The sequence below is a fragment of the Dendrobates tinctorius genome, unplaced genomic scaffold (assembly GCF_039654945.1).
Source record: "Dendrobates tinctorius isolate UK_male_01 unplaced genomic scaffold, ASM3965494v1 ptg000207l, whole genome shotgun sequence".
Taxonomy (NCBI): Eukaryota; Metazoa; Chordata; class Amphibia; order Anura; family Dendrobatidae; genus Dendrobates; species Dendrobates tinctorius.
This window is the reverse complement of record NW_027361874.1, coordinates 181,851-189,029: the sequence shown is the minus strand read 5'-3', so window position 1 is coordinate 189,029 and position 7,179 is coordinate 181,851. Positions and strand designations below refer to the sequence as shown.

At 46.6% G+C, this 7,179-nt stretch overlaps 1 non-coding gene across 1 annotated transcript; it reads left to right on the top strand.

Annotated features, from left to right (window-relative positions):
- The first annotated feature begins 211 nt into the window (after positions 1-211).
- TRNAY-GUA (transfer RNA tyrosine (anticodon GUA)) lies at positions 212-298 on the top strand. Its single transcript is given in 2 exon segments — positions 212-248; positions 263-298. It is a non-coding gene; the product is annotated as a tRNA-Tyr (tRNA).
- Positions 299-7,179: the final 6,881 nt, after the last annotated feature.

Below are 7,179 nucleotides of genomic sequence, written 5' to 3'. Positions count from 1 at the left end.
CTGTATAAGAAAACGAGGCAGTTTGGATGGTGGCAGTGTGATACCGATTGTGGTGATTGTGGTATTGTGGTAAAGAAATAGCAGGACTGATGCGCGGCTTTTCCTCTTCCTGCAGCCCAGATATTCCCAAGGTTACTACTGTAGAGGGCGCATTTCCTGATCTGTGTCCTGTAGTGTGTTATGCTGTGCACAAGCCGGCAGTGGAGGCGTTCCTTCGGTAGCTCAGTTGGTAGAGCGGAGGACTGTAGTGGAGTGCGCTGTCATCCTTAGGTCACTGGTTCGATTCCGGTCCGAAGGACATTTTTGTTTTTTATATAATCTATTTTATATATGTTTATATAGATATTTATAGTATATTATATATTTTTGTTATAACCTGAAAAAAAATATTCACTGTTATTACTTTATGGATCAACAGTCACTGAGCTTTAACATTTAGGCTAAGTGCACACGTAGCAGAAAATTTCTGCTGAAAAACCTGACTCCCTTCAGAAAAATCGCGCGTTTTTTTCTGTGCGTTTTTATCTGCGTGTTTTCTGCACAAAAAATGCGCGGTTTTCATGCGTTTTTTTTCGCGCGTTTTCAAGATGCATAGAAATAGCCAGAAGCGCGGAAAAATCCACGAAATTAATGTGCCCTGCTGCGTTTTTTTTACCGCGATGCAGTTTTTTTCGCGGTAAAAAACGCATCAGTATGCACAAAAAGTGTAAAATGCATAGAAATGAATGGGAAGCTTATTTTTAGCGGTTTTATTGGAAAAACCGCTAAAAATACCTCTAAAAAAAACGCTGTGTGTGAACCCAGCCTTACACAAATTCTATGTGTATTTTTTGTCTTTTTAGAGCGGATAATTTGTATTCATGTGGCCTGAGGAGGAAGCCTATTACAGACGGGTGGGTTTCATTATATTTGTTTTAAAATGTATTTATTTTTATGAAGCAAAGGACACGGGTATGATAGTCAGCAGTCCCTCAGGTGGCCAGCAGGGGTCGTCTATCCTACAGGTGAGTTGGGGAGCTGTCTGAGGGTACCGTTACACGTAGCGATGCACCAGCGATCCCGACCAGCGATCCCGACAACGATATGGATCGCTGGTGCATCGCTAAGTGGTCGCTAGTGAGCTGCCAAACAGGCAGATCTCACCAGCGACATAGCAGTGGTCCGGGGTCGCTACTTACCTGTCAGACGCGGCGATCCTGACGTCCTCCCGCCCGCATCCAGCGTCGCTCGTCGTTAGCACCACAGGAAACCCAGCAGGAAGCTGACGACGAGAAATGGTCCAGGACCTTCTCGCCCGATCAGCGATAACCAGCGGGGGAGCGATATCGCTATAACGTCACAAAAACCAGTGATGTTACAGCAATATTGCTAGTGATATCGCTACGTGTAACGGGCCCTGCCTCGTGGCGTTGACTGTCTATTACGCTTGTCTGGCTGAGATATAAACTGATTCCATAAGATTGTGACACTAGGCACTGGACTTACTGGTATCCATAGTAACACTAGGCACTGGACTTACTGGTATCCATAGTAACACTAGGCACTGGACTTACTGGTATCCATAGTAACACTAGGCACTGGACTTACTGGTATCCATAGTAACACTAGGCACTGGACTTACAGGTAACCATAGTAACACTAGGCACTGGACTTACTGGTATCCATAGTAACACTAGGCACTGGACTTACAGGTAACCATAGTAACACTAGGCACTGGACTTACTGGTATCCATAGTAACACTAGGCACTGGACTTACTGGTATCCATAGTAACACTAGGCACTGGGCTTACTGGTATCCATAGTAACACTAGGCACTGGACTTACAGGTAACCATAGTAACACTAGGCACTGGACTTACTGGTATCCATAGTAACACTAGGCACTGGACTTACAGGTAACCATAGTAACACTAGGCACTGGACTTACAGGTAACCATAGTAACACTAGGCACTGGATTTACAGGTAGGGCTGCCACTAGCAATTTCGGGGCACCATACCGGCAAAATTTTCAGGGCCCCCTTGAGACTCCGTCCAGGCTCAAGCCCAACCCCACCTCCACCCCTCAAACTGTCCACAGTCCCACCGCGCTCTCTTGGAAAAACTCCACTCCTCACTTATCACACATTAAGCCTAAGCTCACACCGCGAGAATTCTGGAATTCCATTTCGCGGGAAATTCGCATTTTAAATTCCCGCTATTTTCCCGCTTTTTAACTAGCGTTTTGCAAGCGTAATTAGCTTGCAGAATGCTAGCGTTTTCCAAGCGATCTGTAGCATCACTTGGAGAACTGATTGCCAGGTTGGTCACACTCGTCAAACATAGTGTTTGACTAGTGTGACCAACTTTTTACTATTGAGGCTGCCTTTGAAGCATCAGTAGTAAAAAGATCTAATGTTAAAAGTAATTAAAAAAAAAAAAAATTGTGTTTTTCTCACCTTCCGATGTCCCGTGCAGCGTCCCCAGGCTTCCTTGATGCTGCCGGCAAGTCCCGTTCCCAGTGATGCATTGCGGCAATGACCTTTGATGACGTTGCGGTCTCGCGAGACCGCTACAGTATCGGGAGACGCGACGTCAGCAAAGGTCATCGCAATGCATTACTGGGAACGGGAGCTGCCGCGTGTATCGCTGAAGCCTGGGGACGCTGCACGGGACATCAGAAAGGTGAATATAACCTGATTTTTTTATTATAATTCTATTTTTTACAGGGACAGGCTCCTCTCCTCCAGACCGTGGGTACCATCCGCAAATGTTCTGCTTACTTTTCGCATGGTGGGCACAGCCACATGCGGAAAGTAAGCAGAACAATGCAATCCTATGTGGGCGGAATTGCCGCGATTCCGCAAAATAATGAGCATGCTGCGGATTTTTCCGCGATGCGATTCCACCGCAGGAAAATCCGCAGCATTAGCACAGCATTGCGGAATCCCATAGGATTGCATGGGATGCAGTTTTTTTTTGTTTTCACGGCAATATCGCGCGTTAAAAACCGCCGCGAAAAAAACGCGACATGTGTTTTTTTCACGCTTTTTTGTGTGTTTTCCATGCGTTTTGTGCACAAAAAACGTGCATCCCTAGACACATAGAAAATAGCTAAAAACGCGGACTTTTCTGCAAAATTAATGAGCATGCTGCATTTTTTACCGCAAAGCGTTTTTTTCGCGGAAAAAATGCATCAATATGCAGAAAAAGTGCAAAATGCATTAACATGAATGGGATGCTTCTTTTGAGTGATTTTTAAGAGTTTTTGCTGGTAAAAACGCTTAAAAATGCAAAAAAAATGCTTACGTGGGCACACAGCCTAACAGTTCCCATGACCAGATCACACATATAGCTGGCAGCTTTTGTTTTGGCCAAAAGATTTTTTAAGCCGCCACCACGACAAAGGAGACTCTTTTGGCCGAGCTCTACTCTCTCCTATTAATCATTTGTTAAAATATCCAATGCAATTTAGGTATATTTTTATTTATTTTTCAATTTTTAATGTGTCCAATAATATCACATACAAGGGACAAATACCACCGCACCATGTCCAGACAACATATTACCACCACATAGTGACCAATAATACTACAAACAAGGAACAAATACCACCACACCATGACCAGACCACATATTACCACCAAATGGTGACAAATAATACCACAAACAAGGAACAAATATCACCACACCATGGCCGGACAACATATTACCAACACATAGTGACTGAACACTACAATATTGATCAGTAACAAAATCAACATAAGTGTCATTATACACAGGAGAACTGTACTTAGTATGCAGTGTCTGTGTACAGGTAATACAGTGATCACCAGTGACATTATACACAGAAGCTCTGTATATAGTGTCAGTGTAGAGGTAATACAGGGATCACCAGTGACATTATACACAGGAGCTCTGTATATAGTGTATAGTGTAAAGGTAATACAGTGATTACTGGTGACATTGTACACAGGACCGCTGTGTATAGTATACAGTGTATAGTGTCAGTGTACAGACTCACCAATGTCTTCTCTAGGTGAAGTCCTTCATCTTCGCTTTTCATCTTCATCCAGCACAGACCGCCATCACTTCTTCCAGCCAGGGCTCGTCTCTGCAGGAAATAACACAGTTATCTAGAGCACCACTTGCAGAACACATATTTTTTTCCCAAATTCTAAACTACACCAGATGAAGAAAAAGGCGACAGTGTCGCTCTGCACAATATATATCCCCCATCCTGGCCCCCCGTGTGTCTCATTCCTGGCTCCAGCCATATGTTCTCCCATCCTGCCCTCATCAGTATCCATTCTGCCCTCATGTGATGTCCCATCCTGCCCTATATGATCTCCCCATCCTGCTCCATCTGTCCCATGTTCCTTCCCCTTCTGCACCATGATCCTGCCTTATCTGCCCCATGATCCTGCCCCATCTGTCTCCTTTGTATCTATCCTGCCCCATGATTCTGCACCATCTGTCTCCATCCTGCCCCATGATCCTGCATCATCTGTGTCCATCCTGCCCCATACTCCTGCCCCATCTGTCTCCATCCTGCCCCCTGTGTCTCCATCCTGTGCCGTGTCTCCAGTCCTGCCCCCTGTGTCTCCATTCTGCCCCGTGTCTCCCATCCTGCCTCCGTGTCTCCATCCTGCCCCCATGTCTCCATCCTGCCTCCGTGTCTCCCATCTTGCCCCTGTGTCTCCCATCCTGCCCCGTGTCTCCATCCTGCCCTGTGTCTCCATCCTGCCCCCGTGTGCTGAGTACTTTTCTCTATATGGAGAACTATGAAGGGTGCATTATACAATATGGAGGACTATGAGATGCATTATACTATATTGAGTACTACGGAGAGTGTATTATACTATAGGGAGGATATGGGGAGCGTTTGATACTATATGAAGGACTTTGGGAGTGTATTGGACTATGGGGAGTGTAGTATACTATAAGGAAGACTATGGGGTGCATTATACTATGTGGAGGACTATGGGGTGTATTATGCTATGTGGAGGACTATGGGGAGTGTATTATACTATAATGAGGACTATGGGGTGCATTATACTACGTAGAGGACTATCGGGTGTATTATACTATGTAGAGGATTATAGGGTATATTATACTAAACAAGCAAAATGCTGCCTTTTCATCGATTGATTGGATTGTTAATGTTGGAATAAAAATCATTGTTCTCAGCAGCACATAGTTCGGTGAAAACTGCTGTTATTCTACGGATAACATGATACTGTATGTGGACAAATTGATGTTACTAGTGATCATTCTATGCCCGTCATTCTTCCTCAGCCGGTGTAAAGAGGCCGGGAAACAAGGGTCGAATGACTTCAATACTCATTTAACTAACTGAACTCAGCGCATGTAAATACAACTGAAATGTTTCTGTGTGATGGCGCAATATGTGAGCATTTGGGGCCTCACTTTAAACTTTTGCCCAGGGCCCCGCTTTGTCTAATATCGGCCCTGCACAGTGAATTCTTCCACACAATTTGCCCCCACAGTACCCGCACACATATAGTATGATGACCCCACAATACACCAGTAAAGTATGATGTTTCCACGGTGTCTGCAGCAGAGTATGATGCTGCCAGTGTCTGTCTGCAAGATATATTACCATAATAGTCCCCAATCACAGTATAAGGTCCCTAAAATTCCCAAAACACACATTATTAGTCCCCCACAGTGATCCCAAACACAGTTTGATATTTCTACAGTGCCCCCAACACAGTATGATGTTACTACAGTGCCATTGGCTGTGACGTCCATCCGCGGATCTGGACTGCAGTAGGGACAGCACCCCGAGAAACCCCGAGACCCTTAACCCCTATACAGGGATCTGGGGGTGGCTGTCTGGTGGAGCAGTGCGCCAGAGCAGGACGGTCGCCAATAGGGAAGAAGGCAGGAAACCAAAAACGTAGTCAGAAACCGGGAGAGCAGCGGAGGTACAGAAACGGCAGGCAGTGGCAGAGTCGACAGTCGAGGCCAAGGTCACAAAACGGGAGGGCGGCAAGGTACAAAAACAGCAGGCAGTAGCAGAGTCAAATATCCAGGCCAAGGTCACAAACCGGGAGAATAGCAGAGGTACAAAATCGTCAGGCAGTAGAGGGGTCAGAAATCCAGGCTGAGGTCAGAGTCAAACAATAGCAAATTACACAGTAGCACATAGGGGAACCAAGAATATATCTGGCGGCTTGCAAGACCAGTCCCAAGGTATTTGAGGGATTAGGTCATCCCTCACAGGCTCCCGGACTGATGATGTAATCAGGACCGCCCCCAGGACCAGGCCAGATGGTGATGCACCAACCCCTTCATGACTGACAGAGGAGCGGAGCCTGCTTCCATCAGATGCCTGCGCAGGAGCCCCTTCTCTGTCGCCGCCATCACTCGGGGGCGAACCACGGCGCCTCCCAGTGGCCGAGGCAGGAACAGCAGGCCCCGAGTCTGACGGCGATGTGACAGTACCCCCCCTCTAAGAGGGGCCTCCGGACCCTCAAAACCCGGTTTGTCAGGGTGAAGGAGATGAAATCTCCTAATTAATGCTTTGGCATGGATGTTCCCCGCGGGGACCCAGGACCTTTCCTCCGGGCCGTAGCCCTTCCAGTGTACAAGACACTGTACGGAGACTCTCACAAGGTGGGTGTCAAGGATACCCTGGACTTCATACTCCAAGGTACCCCTGACCGAAACAGGAGGAGGAGGGGACTGGACAGGATGAATTGGGGAGTAATACAGCTTGAGGAGAGACTTGTAGAACACGTTGGGCAACTTAAATGACTGAGGAAGTTTTAAACGGAAGGCTACCGGGTTAATCACCTCTATATTTTCGTATGGGCCAATAAATCTGGGACCCAATTTGGCAGACGGCACTTTAAGCTTGATGTTTTTGGTAGAGAGCCAAACCTTGTCTCCAACTCCCAGGTGCGGCCCCTTAGATCGCCGTCTGTTCGCAGCCCAAGCCTGTTTAACCTGGGCCCCTTTCAAGTTCGAGTTTACCTCAGACCAAATCGTTTTTAAGCGATGTATATTTTTCTCTACCCCAGGGAGCTCCGACATCCCGGCCGAGAATGAACCAAAGCGCGGATGCAGTCCATGGTTGCAGAAAAAGGGGGTAGTCTTAATGGAGTCCTGGTATCGATTATTTAGGGCAAACTCAGCTAATGGCAGATGTTCCACCCAATCGGACTGATGTTCTG